The sequence below is a fragment of the Neofelis nebulosa genome, chromosome X (assembly GCF_028018385.1).
Source record: "Neofelis nebulosa isolate mNeoNeb1 chromosome X, mNeoNeb1.pri, whole genome shotgun sequence".
NCBI lineage: Eukaryota > Metazoa > Chordata > Mammalia > Carnivora > Felidae > Neofelis > Neofelis nebulosa.
In genome coordinates this window covers 81,326,446-81,344,122 of record NC_080800.1, presented here as the reverse complement: position 1 = coordinate 81,344,122, position 17,677 = coordinate 81,326,446, and the positions used below count along the sequence as shown (strand labels likewise).

Sequence of the window (17,677 nt, the reverse complement as noted above, 5' to 3'; positions counted from 1 at the left end):
TCATGACTTGAGCTGAAATCAAGAGTCAGATGCTCAACCAACTGGGCTTCTCAGGCACCCCTAGAGTGTATCTTTCTTTGTTCTCTCCTAGCCCTCTGTGTATGGGGCCCATTTGTGAATAAACGATTGGCGAACCAGCCAGGAGACTGGAGAAATGGGTCTTGGGAAAGAGGCACCTATAGGGGGAAATCCTAAGTTGGCTGTCAACCTCTGTGGGGAAGGGTAGCCCATATGTTAGATGATTGTTGATCTTTGCTTGAGTACAGAGACCCCCTGACCTGAAAATGCTGATTGTTTCTATGTGCTTGTTTGAGAAACTGCATAGTGCATCAAAGCAAAGAAAGGAAACAGATGACTACTTTTGTTGAGCTGGTTGTCTACTGTGGGCAGTTCAGTCCAATTAGAGGCTGAAGCTCCAGTTAGGAAGTTGGCAGAAGAGCCAAAATAAGGAAAGATGTGCTGTTAACTTACTACTCTGATAGCTTTGAGGCTAGCAGACAAGGTGGGAGAGCAGGATAAGAAGTTGAAGACTCTGGTAGGTATTTTGCACAGCTTGGAAGACACAACCTGTCATGACTTAAAGTTTGAGTGCTTGTGACAAAGTCTGATTGACACACTAAGAGGTGGGATCAGTGGGAAATTAAGGAGAACAAAGTGGAGAATGTTGTGATTGACAGTGAAACAGATTAAGTTTCAAAATACCAAATGCTAGGGGTGCCTGGGTGGCTCAGTCAGTTAAGCTTCTTTCTGACTTTGGCTCAGTTCATGATCTTGTGGTCTGTGAGTTCAAGCCCTGCATTGGGCTCTGTGCTGACAGCTCAGAGCCTGGAACTGGCTTTGGGTTCTGTGTCACCCTCTCTCTCTGCCCCTCCCCTGCTTGCACTGTGTCTCTCTCAAAAATAAACAAAAAAATAAAATACCGACTGATATTACTTAAAATTTAGTTTATGGTTTCCATAAGATTATTCATCAAGGGCAAACACAAATCTTTTTTTTTTTTTCAGATGCCAGAAACTCAATTTATTACTATAAATCCAAAGTAATTTTTATTAAGAAAAAGCCCAAGTAAGAAAATATATGTAAAATCCTCGCATACAAAGGACTGCTTAGTAATAATAATGGTAAGCCAGCTGTCATGTATTGAGCATTTACCAAGCAGTTCACAGCCAGCACGGGCACTAAGGGGATCCCCCGAAACAGAAGACCAAATTCTTGTTCGTAATGAACTCAAAAGACAGGCAATAAAAGGAAAGAAAGAGGAAAAGAAAGTGACCACAACCAAACATTTCCTGTTTAATTAATGTCATATCAGACATTAAGCAAAGAGGTGCACACGTATGTTTTCTACTCACAATAAACCTGTCTGGTACTATGTCCCTAAAAAAGGTCCGTGTGTCTCTCCCTCATCACAGAGCAAAGAGCAACAAAGACCTCTTCAGCTTCATCTCTCAAAGCTCTCTACCCTCTCTTTTTATTTATTTATTTATTTATTTATTTATTTATTTTTTAATATATGAAATTTACTGTCAAATTGGTTTCCATACAACGCCCAGTGCTCATCCCAAAAGGAAGGGCAAACACAAATCTTAAAAGTCTTCTCCACAAACATTATTTAAAAGCTTTATGCATCTGATTGCCTGGGTCTAGCTTACGGGTCATTCAGGGGTCACATGCTCTCAGTGACCTCCAACAGTTTACTAAGCAGAGATTCTGCATGTAATGTTGTAGCTTGGGAAGTTAGAAAGGGCTTTAATTGGTTGATTGGCTGAAATATGGACCAAAAGGTAGCCTACCTTATGTGAATTGGAAATGCCTCATCTCCCTTGGTTTAACATAGATGAAGGTGTTTGGAGGCTTAGTGAAGTTGGACTGTTAGAGTGGATTTGTCATTTAAGATGTACTCATCCATACTGGGAGGGTCCAGAAATCACACCTTTCACCAATATTTTGAGAAATAATTTTGTGTTTGGAGCCCTAGTATCCTTACAGAGCTTTGTGATTACTCTTCTCTGTAGGCCAGACCTTAACAGTGGGAACCATAAGCACTCAATTGGGAAACCTAAATGCATTGGGAGTAATTGGTTCCTGGAGTAGTAGGGGCCAAGTGGTGGCACTCAAACACCAAAGGGAAGATGGGTGTGGTTACTGTAATGGACAGTAGAGTCAAAGTAGCAGATTTTTCTGATTCATGCAGACTTATGGCACTGGTTAATTATTGTGTTCTAAAAAGTGAAATAGGAAGCCTACTAGATTCTTACTTGATCTGTGTAAACAGAAAAGTTTTAGGTCACATAAAAGTCTAATTAATATCCTAAAAACCAAGAGTCACAGCTTCTCAATAAATTCCCACACTTGGAACAGTTTGCAGACCCACAACCCTTTGAGCAAAGGGCGTTCCCTTGAGGAAGGGCCCCAGTACACTACTGAAAATTTATACTGTTACTGAATTGTCCAAAAGGACATGTAGTTTTTTGCCAAGGAAACTGTACAGTAAAAGGAAATAATTAGACCTTTCAGGGACTACTGGACACTGGATTTGAACTGACATTGATTCTAGGAGACCTGAAACATTTCTGTTGCCCTGCAGTCAGAGTATGGGCTTATGAAGGTCAGGTGATCAATGCAGTTTTAGCTCAGATCTATATCTCAGTGAGTCCTGTGGGTCCCCAAACCCACTGGAGGATTCTGAACTGGAGGATTTCCTCAGTTCAGAATGCATAACTGGAATAGACACACATAACAGCTGGCAGAATCCCCATATTGTTTCCTGATCTGTGGAGTGAGGGCTATGATGGTGGGAAAGGGCAAGTAGAAGCCTTTAGAACTTTACCTAGGAAAATAATAAATCAAAAATACTTTGATAATAAAATTTAAAAACCCCACATTCCTGGAGGGATTGCAGAGATTAGTACCACCAGTAAGGATTTGAAAGATGCAGGGGTGATTTTTATCATATTATCCTTCAAATCTTCTGTTTGTACAGAAGACCGATGGAGAATGACAATGGATTATTATAAGCTTAACCAGGTAGTGACTCCAGTTGCAGGTGCTGTACCAGTTATGGTTTCATTGCTTGAGCAGATTAACATTGTGCAGTATCTGGTATGTACCTGTTGATCTGGCAGATGTATTTTTTCCCCCATACCTATCCATAAGACCCACCAGAAGCAGTCTGCTTCCAGCTGGCAAGATCAGCCATATACCCTCACTGTCCTACCTCAGGGGTATATCAATTGTTTAGCTCTATGTCATGATTTAGTTAAAGGATCTGGATTGCCTTTCCCTTCCACAAGATGTGATACTGGTCCATTGTATTGATTATATTATACTCATTGGACCTAGTGAGTGAGAAGCAGCAACTAATCTAGACTTATTGGTGATACAGTTGTATGTCAGAGGGTGGGGATTAAATTCAACTAAAATTCAGGGGTCTTCTATCTGAAATTTCTATGGATCCAGTGATGTGGAGCATCAATGCTGAGACATCTCTTCTAAGGTGAAGGATAAGTTGTTGTATTTGGTCCCTTTTACAACTAAGAAATAGGCACAGTCCCTAGTAGGTCTCTGGATTTTAGGAGGAACATATTCTTTATTTGGGTGTGTTACTACAGTCCATTTACTGAGTGACTTGAAAATTGCTAGTTTTGACAGATCCAGAACAAGAGAAGGCTCTGTAAAAGTCCAGGTTGCTGAGAAAGATGTACTGCACTTGGGCCATATGATCCAGAAGATCCATTGGTGCTTTAAGTGTCAGTGACAGAGATGATGTTTGAATCCTTTGGTAGATTTCTGTAGGTGAATTGCAGTGCAGTCCTTTAGGATTTTGAAGCAAGACCCTGCCATCATCTGCAGATGCTATCCTTTTGAGAAACTGTTCTTGGCTTGCTCCTGGGTGTAAGACTAATACCTGACCATGGGCCACCAAGTTATCATGTGACCTGCATTGCCTTTCATGAACTGGGTGTTGTCTGACCCAGCAAGCCTTAAAGTTGGGCATGCACAGCAACACTCCATCATCAAATGGAACTGGCATATATGTGATCAGGCCCCAAAGACCCAAGTTACATGAAGAAGTGGCCCAAATGCCCACGATCCCCACTCCTGCTATACTGCCTTCTCTCTCCTAGCCTGCATCTATTGCTTCATGCGGGGAGTTCCCTACAATCAATTGGCAGGAAGAAAAGACTTTGGAACTGGTTTACAGATGGTTCTATGTGGTATGCAGGCACACTTGAAAGTGGATATCTACAGCATGATAGCCCCTCTCTGGGACATCCCTGAAGGACAGTGGTGAAGGGAAGGCCTTGCAGTGGGCAGAACTTCAGGTAGTACCTCTGATGGTTCATTTAGCTTGGAAAAAAATGACCAGACATGTGATTATATACCAGTTCATGGGCTGTGGCATGGTCAGGGACTTGGAAAGAACATGATTGAAAAATTGGTGACAAAGAAATTTAGGGAAGAAGTATGTGGACAGACCTCTCTGAATAGGAAAAAGATGTGAAGATATTTATGTCCCGTGTGAATGGTCACCAAAGGGTTACCTTACCAGAGGAATAGTTTAATGTAAGTAGGTAGGATGACACATTCTATAGGTACCATTCAGCCTCTTTTCACAGACACTTCTGTCATTGCCCAGTGGACTCATGAACAAAGTGGCCATGGTGGCAGGGTGGTGGTTATACATAGACTCAGCAACATGTACTTCACCTACCAAGGCCAACATGGCTATGGCCAACTCTGAGTGCACAACCTGCCAACAGTAGAGACCAAGACTGAGCCCCTGATGTGGTACCATTCCCTGGTATAATCAGTCAGCTACCTTGTGGCAGGTTGATTACATAGGGCTGCTCCCATCATGGAAGGGGCAACATTTGTCCTTATCAGAATAGACTTACTGGATACAGACTTGCCTACACTGCATGCAGTGATTCCTCCAAAACTACCATCTGTGGACGTAAAGAATGCCTTATCCACCATCATGGTATTTCACAGAGCTTTGCCTTTGATCAAGGAGCTCACTTCACTGCAAAAGAAGTATGGTGATGGGTTCATGGAATTCCCTGGTCTTATATTCCCTATCATCCTGAAGCAGCTTGCTTAATAGAACAGTGGAATGACATTTTAAGATTCAGTTACAGTACCCAGCTAGGTGGCAATACCTTGCAGGCCCAGGACAAGGTTCTTCAGAAAACCATATGCTCTGAATAAGTGTCCAGTATATGGTGCTATTTCTCCTATAGTCAGGATTCACAGGTCCAGTAATCAAGGGGTAGAAATGAAAGTGCACCACTCACTATTATAATGACCCACTAGCACAATTTTTGTTTTCTGTTCTCATTATGTTCTGCTGGCCTAGAGGACTTAGTGCCAGAGGGAGGAAAGCTTCTGTTGGGTGACACAACAATGATTCCATTGAACTGGAAGTTAAGACAGCCATCCAGCCACGTTGGGCTCCTTATGCCTCTGAATCAACAGGCAAAGAAAGGAGTTATGATGTTTCCTGGGGTGATTGTTCTTGACTGTTGGGAAAATTGGATTACTACTACACAATGGAACTTAGGAAAAATATGTCTGGAATACAGTAGATCTCTTAGGATTTTTCTTAGTGTTACCATGACTTGTGATCAAAGTCAATGGAAAATTACCACAAACAAATTGAGGCAGGACTACTAATAGCCCATACCCTTCAGGAATGAAAGTTAGGGTTACCCTGCCAGCTAAAGAAACAGTGACCACTTGGGGTAGGTGTTCACTGAAGGCAAAGGGAATATAGAATGGGTATTACAAGAAAGTTATAAATACCACCTACAACCACATTACCAGTTACAGAAATGAGGACTGTAATTACCATGAATATTTCCTCATTTTGTTATAAATGTGTGTGTGTATATACACATAAATTAAGCAAATATCTTTGTTTCCTTATTTCCTTATCATGAATTGACTTAATAACAGTTTTTAAGTATTGCTAATTTTACATCATAGTATTTAAGTTACACAATATCAGAAGAGTGACCACCACTCAAGGACTCTACCTTATCTTCTGGAGAATGGATTAATATATTTTATATGCAAGAGAACTGTATCATGTTAGGTAGAATTATGACCTTGTTATTTATTTGGAGATTAAGGAGATATGTATTGGTGCCAAGTTGACAAGTGGTGGACTTATGTTGGTTATTTTATGTATCATCAAAATGGGCTACAGGATGCTCAGATTGTTGCTAAAACATGTTTTCTAGGTGTGTCTATGAGGATATTTCCAGAAGTAATTAACATTTGAATTTGTAGACTGAGTAAAGGCCACCCTCACTTAATGTGGGTAGGCATCATCCAATCCTTTCAGGGCCTAAATAGATTAGACAGAGGAAGGGCAAATTTACTCTTTGCTTGAGCTGGAATATCCATCTCCTCCTGCATTTGTAGATTGGCACTCCTGGCTCTTGGGCTTTTAGACTCAGACTGGAATTTACACAATTAGCCCCCCATTTCTCAGGCCTTTGCATTCAGACTGAATTACACCACCAGCTTTCCTAGTTCTGCAGCTTGCAAATGGCAGATCTTGGGATTTCTTGGCCTCCATAATCACATGACTAATTTGTAGTCCCCTCTTATCTATATCTATGTAGCTCTATCTGTATCTGTAGTTCTATATCCATCCATCTATCCTCTTGGTTCTGTTTCTCTAGAAAACCCTAATGCAAATAGGGAATCTAAAACAGTCAAATTCATAGCAGAGAATAGAATGGTTGTTGCCAGGGGCTGAGGTGAGGGGAAAATGGGGAGATGGGAAAAGGGTACAAAGTTTCAGTTATGCATGATAAATAAGTCCTAGAGATCTAATGTATAGCATAGTAACTAATTAGAAATACTGTATTGTAAACTTGAGATTTGCTAAGAGATATTCTTACCACATACACAAAAAGGTAATTATATTAGATAATGGAGATGGTAATTAACTTGATTGTGGTGATCATTTCACAATGTATACATATATCAAAACATCAAATTGTATACCTTAAATACATACGATTTTTATCAGTTATACCTTACTAAACCTGAAACAAACAAATAGGGAAAAAAACCCATCCAGGTCAGAAAGTATTTACTTTCTGTGTTTACTTTCAGATCACATAATCTTCTATATAAGAAATCCTAAGGAATCTACACACATATAGAAAACTATTAGAACTAATAAATGAGTTCAGAAACATTGCAGGATACAAGATCAATATAAAAATCAGTCCTATTTCTATATACTAGCAATTAATTAAAAAATGAATTTAAGAAAATAATTTTATTTACAATAGCATCAAAAAAGAATAAAATATTAGTAATAGTGAAATACATGACTTATACACTGAAAATTACAAAACATCATTGGATAAAATTAAATAAATGGAAAGATATTCTGTTTATAGATTGGAGGGCTTAATATTGTTAAGATGGTAATATTAGCCAAAATGATCTACCAATTCAATGCAATCTCTATCAGAATTGCAATACTTGTTTTTCTCTAACATTGGCATTCTGATTTTAAATTTCATGGGGTGCCTGGGTGGCTCAGTCGGTTGAGTGTCCGACTTTGGCTCAGGTCATGATCTCATGGTTTGTGAGTTCAAGCCCTGTGTCAGATGGTTCTGTGTCTCCCTCTCTCTCTGCCTCTCCCCCATGCACATACTCTCTGTTTCTTAACGATAAATAACATTAAAAAAATTCACATGGAAATTCATAAGGAACACATAAGAGCTAAGAGAATCTTAGCTGTTTCACAGTTTACTACAAAGCTACAGTAATCAGAGCAGTGTGACACTGTCATGAAGATACTTACATAGATCAGTGGAATAGAATTGGGAGTCTAGAAATAAACCAATATGTTTGTGGTCATTTGATTTTCAATAAAGATGCCAAGACAATTCAATGGAGAAAGAACAGTCTTGTCAACAAATCTTCCTGGACCCCTGTCTCATTCTATATATGTGAATTAACTCAGTGTATCAAAAACCCGTATGTAAGAACTGGAACTGTAAAATTTTTACAAAAAGGCATTGGTGCTTTTGTATTTTGGGGGTAAATGCCCAGTAGTGTAATTACTGGATTGTAGGGTGTTTTTATTTTTAACTTTTTTTTTTCAATATATGAAATTTATTGTCAAATTGGTTTCCATACAACACCCAGTGCTCATCCCAAAAGGTGCCCTCCTCAATACCAATCACCCACCCTCCCCTACCTCCCACCCCCCATCAACCCTCAGTTTGTTCTCAGCTTTTAACAGTCTCTTATGCTTTGGCTCTCTCCCACTCTAACCTCTTTTTTTTTTTTTTCCTTCCCCTCCCCCATGGGTTTCTGTTAAGTTTCTCAGGATCCACATAAGAGTGAAACCATATGGTATCTGTCTTTCTCTGTATGGCTTATTTCACTTAGCATCACACTCTCCAGTTCCATCCACGTTGCTACAAAAGGCCATATTTCATTCTTTCTCATTGCCACGTAGTATTCCATTGTGTATATAAACCACAATTTCTTTATCCATTCATCAGTTGATGGACATTTAGGCTCTTTCCATAATTTGGCTATTGTTGAGAGTGCTGCTAGAAACATTGGGGTACAAGTGACCCTATGCATCCGTACTCCTGTATCCCTTGGGTAAATTCCTAGCAGTGCTATTGCTGGGTCATAGGGTAGGTCTATTTTTAATTTTCTGAGGAACCTCCACACTGCTTTCCAGAGTGGCTGCACCAATTTGCATTCCCACCAACAGTGCAAGAGGGTTCCCGTTTCTCCACATCCTCTCCAGCATCTATAGTCTCCTGATTTGTTCATTTTGGCCACTCTGACTGGCGTGAGGTGATATCTGAGTGTGGTTTTGATTTGTATTTCCCTGATAAGGAGCGACGTTGAACATCTTTTCATGTGCCTGTTGGCCATCCGGATGTCTTCTTTAGAGAACTGTCTATTCATGTTTTCTGCCCATTTCTTCACTGGGTTATTTGTTTTTCGGGTGTGGAGTTTGGTGAGCTCTTTATAGATTTTGGATACTAGCCCTTTGTCCGATATGTCATTTGCAAATATCTTTTCCCATTCCGTTGGTTGCCTTTTAGTTTTGTTGGTTGTTTCCTTTGCTGTGCAGAAGCTTTTTATCTTCATAAGGTCCCAGTAATTCATTTTTGCTTTTAATTCCCTTGCCTTTGGGGATGTGTTGAGTAAGAGATTGCTACGGCTGAGGTCAGAGAGGTCTTTTCCTGCTTTCTCCTCTAGGGTTTTGATGGTTTCCTGTCTCACATTCAGGTCCTTTATCCATTTTGAGTTTATTTTTGTGAATGGTGTGAGAAAGTGGTCTAGTTTCAACCTTCTGCATGTTGCTGTCCAGTTCTCCCAGCACCATTTGTTAAAGAGACTGTCTTTTTTCCATTGGATGTTCTTTCCTGCTTTGTCAAAGATGAGTTGGCCATACGTTTGTGGGTCTAGTTCTGGGGTTTCTATTCTATTCCATTGGTCTATGTGTCTGTTTTTGTGCCAATACCATGCTGTCTTGATGATGACAGCTTTGTAGTAGAGGTTAAAGTCTGGGATTGTGATGCCTCCTGCTTTGGTCTTCTTCTTCAAAATTGCTTTGGCTATTCGGGACTTTTTGTGGTTCCATATGAATTTTAGAATTGCTTGTTCTAGTTTCGAGAAGAATGCTGGTGCAATTTTGATTGGGATTGCATTGAATGTGTAGATAGCTTTGGGTAGTATTGACATTTTGACAATATTTATTCTTCCAATCCATGAGCAGGGAATGTCTTTCCCTTTCTTTATATCTTCTTCAATTACCTTCATAAGCTTTCTATAGTTGTCAGCATACAGATCTTTTACATCTTTGGTTAGATTTATTCCTAGGTATTTTATGCTTCTTGGTGCAATTGTGAATGGGATCAGTTTCTTTATTTGTCTTTCTGTTGCTTCATTGTTAGTGTATAAGAATGCAAGTGATTTCTGTACATTGATTTTGTCTCCTGCAACTTTGCTGAATTCATGTATCAGTTCTAGCAGACTTTTGGTGGAGTCTATCGGATTTTCCCTGTATAATATCATGTCATCTGCAAAAAGCGAAAGCTTGACTTCATCTTTGCCAATTTTGATGCCTTTGATTTCCTTTTGTTGTCTGATTGCTGATGCTAGAACTTCCAACACTATGTTAAACAACAGGGGTGAGAGTGGGCATCCCTGTCGTGTTCCTCATCTCAGGGAAAAAGCTCTCAGTTTTTCCCCATTGAGGATGATGTTAGCTGTGGGCTTTTCATAAATGGCTTTGATGATCTTTAAGTATATTCCTTCTATCCCGACTTTCTCAAGGGTTTTTATTAAGAAAGGGTGCTGGATTTTGTCAAAGGCCTTTTCTGCATCGATTGACAGGATCATATGGTTCTTCTCTTTTCTTTTATTAATGTGATGTATCACGTTGATCGATTTGCGAATGTTGAACCAGCCCTGCATCCCAGGAATGAATCCCACTTGATCATGGTGAATAATTCTTTTTATATGCTGTTGAATTCGATTTGCTAGTATCTTATTGAGAATTTTTGGATCCATATTCATCAGGGATATTGGCCTGTAGTTCTCTTTTTTTACTGGGTCTCTGTCTGGTTTAGGAATCAAAGTCATACTGGCTTCCTAGAATGAGTCTGGAATTTTTCCTTCCCTTTCTATTTCTTGGAATAGCTTGAGAAGGATAGGTATTATCTCTGCTTTAAACGTCTGGTAGAACTCCCCTGGGAAGCCATCTGGTCCTGGACTCTTATTTGTTGGGAGATTTTTGATAACCGATTCAATTTCTTCGCTGGTAATGGGTCTGTTCAAGCTTTCTATTTCCTCCTGATTGAGTTTTGGAAGAGTGTGGGTGTTTAGGAGTTTGTCCATTTCTTCCAGGTTGTCCAATTTGTTGGCATATAATTTTTCATAGTATTCCCTGATAATTGTTTGTATCTCTGAGGGATTGGTTGTAATAATTCCATTTTCATTCATGATTTTATCTATTTGGGTCATCTCCATTTTCTTTTTGAGAAGCCTGGCTAGAGGTTTGTCAATTTTGTTAATTTTTTCAAAAAACCAACTCTTGGTTTCGTTGATCTGCTCTACAGTTTTTTTAGATTCTATATTGTTTATTTCTGCTCTGATCTTTATGATTTCTCTTCTTCTGCTGGGTTTAGGCTGCCTTTGCTGTTCTGCTTCTATTTCCTTTAGGTGTGCTGTTAGATTTTGTATTTGCGATTTTTCTTGTTTCTTGAGATAGGCCTGGATTGCAATGTATTTTCCTCTCAGGACTGCCTTTGCTGCGTCCCAAAGCGTTTGGATTGTTGTATTTTCATTTTCGTTTGTTTCCATATATTTTTTAATTTCTTCTCTAATTGCCTGGTTGACCCACTCATTCGTTAGTAGGGTGTTCTTTAACCTCCATGCTTTTGGAGGTTTTCCAGACTTTTTCCTGTGGTTGATTTCAAGCTTCATAGCATTGTGGTCTGAAAGTGTGCATGGTATAATTTCAATTCTTGTAAACTTATGAAGGGCTGTTTTGTGACCCAGTATATGATCTATCTTGGAGAATGTTCCATGTGCACTCGAGAAGAAAGTATATTCTGTTGCTTTGGGATGCAGAGTTCTAAATATATCTGTCAAGTCCATCTGATCCCGTGTATCATTCAGGGCCCTTGTTTCTTTATTGACTGTGTGTCTAGATGATCTATCCATTTCTGTAAGTGGGGTGTTAAAGTCCCCTGCAATGACCACATTCTTATCAATAAGGTTGCTTATGTTTATGAGTAATTGTTTTATATATTTGGGGGCTCCGGTATTCGGCACATAGACATTTATAATTGTTAGCTCTTCCTGATGGATAGACCCTGTAATTATTATATAATGCCCTTCTTCATCTCTTGTTACAGCCTTTAATTTAAAGTCTAGTTTGTCTGATATAAGTATGGCTACTCCAGCTTTCTTTTGACTTCCAGTAGCATGATAAATAGTTCTCCATCCCCTCACTTTCAATCTAAAGGTGTCCTCAGGTCTAAAATGAGTCTCTTGTAGACAGCAAATAGATGGGTCTTGTTTTTTTTATCCATTCTGATACCCTATGTCTTTTGGTTGGCGCATTTAATTCATTTACATTCAGTGTTATTATAGAAAGATACGGGTTTAGAGTCATTGTGATGTCTGTATGTTTTATGCTTGTAGTGATGTCTCTGGTACTTTGTCTCACAGGATCCCCCTTAGGATCTCTTGTAGGGCTGGTTTCGTGGTGACAAATTCCTTCAGTTTTTGTTTGTTTGGGAAGACCTTTATCTCTCCTTCTATTCTAAATGACAGACTTGCTGGATAAAGGATTCTTGGCTGCATATTTTTTCTGTTTAGCACACTGAAGATCTCGTGCCAATCCTTTCTGGCCTGCCAAGTTTCAAAAGAGAGATCAGTCACGAGTCTTATAGGTCTCCCTTTATATGTGAGGGCACGTTTATCCCTTGCTGCTTTCAGAATTTTCTCTTTATCCTTGTATTTTGCCAGTTTCACTATGATATGTCGTGCAGAAGATCGATTCAAGTTACGTCTGAAGGGAGTTCTCTGTGCCTCTTGGATTTCAATGCCTTTTTCCTTCCCCAGTTCAGGGAAGTTTTCAGCTATAATTTCTTCAAGTACCCCTTCAGCACCTTTCCCTCTCTCTTCCTCCTCTGGGATACCAATTATGCGTATATTATTTCTTTTTAGTGTGTCACTTAGTTCTCTAATTTTCCCCTCATACTCCTGGATTTTTTTATCTCTGTTTCTCTCAGCTTCCTCTTTTTCCATAACTTTATCTTCTAGTTCACCTATTCTCTTCTCTGCCTCTTCATTCCAAGCCGTCGTCGTTTCCATTTTGTCTTGCATTTCGTTTAAAGTGTTTTTCAGTTCCTCGTGACTGTCCCTTAGTCCCTTGATCTCTGTAGCAAGAGAATCTCTGCTGTCCTCTATACTGTTTTCAAGCCCAGCGACTAATTTTATGACTATTATTCTAAATTCACTTTCTGTTATATTATTTACATCCTTTTTGATCAGTTCATTAGCTGTTGTTATTTCCTGGAGATTCTTCTGAGGGGAATTCTTCCATTTGGTCATTTTGGATAGTCCCTGGAGTGGTGAGGACCTGCAGGGCACTTCCCCCGTGCTGTGGTGTATAACTGGAGTTGGTGGGCGGGGCCGCAGTCAGTCCTGATGTCTGCCCCCAGCCCACCGCTGGGGCCACAGTCAGACTGGTGTGTGCCTTCTCTTCCCCTCTCCTAGAGGCGGGATTCACTGTGGGGTGGCGTGGCCATCTGGGGTACTTGCACACTGCCAGGCTTGTGGTGCTGGGGATCTGGCGTATTAGCTGGGGTGGGTAGGCCAGGTGCACGGGAGCAGGAGGGGCAGGCTTAGCTGGCTTTTCCTTAGGTGATCCACTTTAGGAGGGGCCCTGTGGCAGCAGGGGTGAGTCAGATCCGCTGCTGGAGGTTTGGCTCCGCAGAAGCACAGAGTTGGGTGTTTGCGCGGAGGGAGCAAGTTCCCTGGCAGGAACTGGTTCCCTTTGGGATTTTGGCTGGGGGATGGGCGAGGGAGATGGCGTTGCCGAGCACCGTTGTTCCCTGCCAAACTGAGCTCTGTTGTCTGGGCGCTCAGCAGCTCTCCCTCCCTTTGTCCTCCAGTCTTCCCGCTTTCCGAGCAGAGCTGTTCACTTATGACCTCCCAGACGCTAAGTCGCGCTTGCTGCTGGACCACACTTCGTCCGGCCCCTCCACTTTTGCCAGCCAGACTCGGGGGCTCTGCTTGTCCGGCAGGCTGCCCCTCTGCCCCGGCTCCCTCCCGCCAGTCCGTGGAGCGCGCACCGCCTCGCCGCCCTTCCTACCCTCTTCCATGGGCCTCTTGTCTGTGCTTGGCTCTGGAGACTCTGTTCTGCTAATCCTCTGGCAGTTTTCTGGGTTATTTAGGCAGGTGTAGGTGGAATCTAAGTGATCAGCAGGACGCACGGTGAGCCCAAAGTCCTCCTATGCCGCCATCTTCCCTGATTCTATTTTTAACTTTTTGAGGAACCTCCCTACTTTTTTCCACAGTGGCTGCACCAGTTTGCATTTCCACCAACAGTGCAAGAGGGTTCCTGTTTCTCCACATCCTTGCCAATGCTTCTTGTTTCTTGTAGTTTTGATTTTAGTCATTCTGACAGATGTGAGGTGATATCTCATTGTAGTTTTTGTTTTGAAGTTTTGTTTGTCTTGAGAGAGTGAGTGTAAGCAGGGGAGGAGCAGAGAGAGAGATTCCTAAGCAGGCTTATCGCTGTCAGAGCCCACCCCAGCATGGGGCTTGGTCTCACAAATTGTGAGATCATGAACTGAGCCAAAATCAAGAGTCAGACGCTTAGTTGACTGAGCCATGCAATTGCCCCTCATTGTAGTTTTGCTTGACATTTCCCTGATGGTGAAATAGGTGGTGGGGATTAAGGAGTGCACTTGTGATGAGCACTGGGTAATGTATGGAATTGTTGAATCACTATATTGTACACTTGAAATGAATATAACACTGTATTTTACCTATAGTGGAGTTAAATACTTAATTTAAAAAAGGTCATAGGTGTACATCTTGTGCTTAGATTATGTCATGGCTTTTTAGATATGATACCTAAAGAAAAAGACAACAAAAGATAATATAGATAAATTATGCTTTATCAAAAATAAAAATTTCTTTGCTTCAAATGACATTAGTGAAATAAAATTTTATTCATTGAAAATTCATTTTTAATAAAATGAAAAAGTAAATCCACAAAAAGGAGAAAGTATTTGCATCATATATTTGATTAGGGTCTAGTATCTAGAATGTGTGAACTCTTAACATTCATGTAAGCGGCCTTTCAACTCAAATACATACAGCCCAACTTAGAAATGGACAAAGGATTTGAGTAGACATTTCTCCAAAGAAGATATATAAATGACCAATAAACATTTGCAAAGATGTTCACCATTATCAGTTGTTAGAGAAATACAAGTCCAAATGACAATGAGATTCCACTTCACACACAGCAGGAAGGCTATAATAAGAAAGCTAGACAAAAACAAATGATGAAGACATGGAAAAATTGGAATCCTGACACATTGTTAGGAATGGAAAATGGTGCAACTGCTATATGAAATAAAATGTTAAAAGGTTAAGCATTAAGTTAACATAGAGGTATTCCAGTCCTAGGTGTATACCCAACAGAACTGAAAACATGTTCACATAAAAAATTGTACACAATGTTCATAGCAGCATTACTGATAATAGCCAAAAATGTGGGAATAACCTAAATGTCCATTAATTAATGGATAGACAAATGTGACATATCCAAACAATGGAATATTATTCAGACATTAAAAGCATTGAAGTACTGGGGCACCTGGGAGGCTCAGTCGGTTGAGGGTCCGACTTTGACTCAGGTCATGATCTCAAGGTTCATAAGTTCAAGGTTCACATCGGGCTTGCTGCTGTCGGTGCAGGGCCCACTACAGATCTTCTGTCCCCCTTTCTTTCTGCCCCTCCCCTGATCACATTCTCTCTGTCAAAAATAAACATCAAAAACAGTGAAGTACTGATATATGATACAACATCGATGAACCTTAACAACATGTATGCTACATGAAAGAAGCCAGTCACAAAGGACCATATATTTTATAATTCCATTTATATGAAATGCCTGTAATATGCAAAAACATAGATAGCAAGTAGATTATTGGTTACATAGGAATATAGTGGAGAGCATGGTGGGTAGGAGAATACCAGTTGGTATACAATTTCTTTTAAAGATAAATATATTTTAAAATTAATTGTAATAGTTGTACAGCTCTGTAAACATAGTAATTGACAAATGTACACTTTATAAGGTTGGGTTTTATGGTATGCTAATTATATCAATAAAATACATGCCTGTAACAAGAGCCCCAGGACCATATCACTTAACTGGCAAATTCTAACCATTTAAAGGAGAATTAATATTAATTCTATATAAACTCTTGGAAAAATGAAAGAAGGAACAGCTTTAGCTTTTTTCTATGAGACCAATAGTGCCTTGATGCCAAGAGTTGTCAGACATTTCACAAAAAATATAAAATGACAGAACAATATTTCTTATTAATATAGATGTAAAAATACTCAAAGTAAGTTCCCTTCTATTCATAGTTTACTGAGACTTTAAAAAATAGCTTTATTGAAATTCACATATAGGTTTTCTCAAGTGCTTTTTCAGCAAGAATTGATACCATTCTTTTTCTTTAGCCTCTTAATATAATGCATTATATTGATATTTAAATACTGAACAAGACTTACATAGTTGGAAGAAACTGGTCCTGGTATATAATTATTTTTATATATTTTTGGGTTTAATTAGTTATTTTGTTAAATATTTTTAAATGAGAGGTATTTGTAAAATTCTTTTGTATATGTAGTACAACCACAAAATGGAATGTTATTCAGTCATAAAAAGTAATGATGTACTGATAAATGCTGCATAGTTGAAGCTTAACAACATTATGCTAAGCAAAACAAGCCAGGCTTAAAATACCATGATTTCATATGATTCCATTCATATTAAATATCCAGAATAGGGAAATCTATAGACATAGTTAATTAGTCTCATAGTAAATGAGAGTGTATGGATAGCTAAATTGTACAAGGTTCCTTTTTCGAGGTGATAAAAATGTTCTAAAATTGTGGTGGTACTTGCCTGTATCTGTAATATATATAAAAAGCCACTGTAAATATATTAAAAACCACTGAGTTGTACACTTTAAATGGTTAGATTGTGTGGGGTGTGAATTATAACTCAATAATGCTGTTTTAAAAAGAATGAATAGACTCATGGGTAGTGTATTCAGCAAGATAGCAGAATAGGAAGCCCCAGAACCTCCTTCCCCCAAGCAGAATAGGAAGCCCCAGAACCTCCTTCCCCCACACAAGCACCAACTTAACTGTAATACACAGAAAAATTGCCTTTGTAAGAAATCAAGAGACCAGTTAAGATGTTCCTGCGCCCCAGATGAGCATGAAGCCAACTGCATCAAAGCGGGGTAGAAAAATTCATGGTACTCACTAGAGTCCCTCCTCCTAGCACAGTAGGCATGATTGAGAGAAAACTCTCAAGCCCCTACTTTTTCCTTGGGAGGGAAAGAGAAGAGTAGAACACACACCCAATATTATGACTTCTGGGGGAGTTGCCTGAGAGACTGTTTTTTGACTTGCCTGGACTCTAGAATGGTGTCAGTTTGGAAGCATTAGAGAACAAGAGAGATTAACATGCACCGGAGTCTGCAATACCACAAAGTGACACTAGATGTTGCTCCAGCACTGTAGTTTAGTATACTACTTGAGAGCCTGCAGTATCTCAAACAGACACCAGGGGGAGCTTGCAAATGGAAATTGTTAAATCTCAATTAGGAGTTTACACACAAGCCCAGAGAAAATGTATCCTCAGAAAAAGCTTTAGAGGTTTCCTGAATCTCTAGTTGAGTGATAAGAGAGTCTTCCCTATTCAAAACCAGATCACAAAAACTGGGAGAGGTGGCTGGTGTTTCAAATGCTAAAGACCCAATAGAACTTAACAAGGTACACAAAGAAACAGGGAAACATGGCTGAATCAAAGGAACAAATTAAATATCCTGAAGCCAGC

At 39.7% G+C, this 17,677-nt stretch overlaps 1 protein-coding gene and 1 pseudogene across 4 annotated transcripts in view; both read left to right on the top strand.

Annotated features, from left to right (window-relative positions):
- SYTL4 (synaptotagmin like 4) overlaps positions 1 to 17,677 on the top strand; it is a 188,293-nt gene that overhangs the window by 58,607 nt on the left and 112,009 nt on the right. The gene's annotated exons all lie outside the window — the stretch shown is intronic.
- Positions 1,607 to 6,563, top strand: LOC131502865 (uncharacterized; annotated as a pseudogene).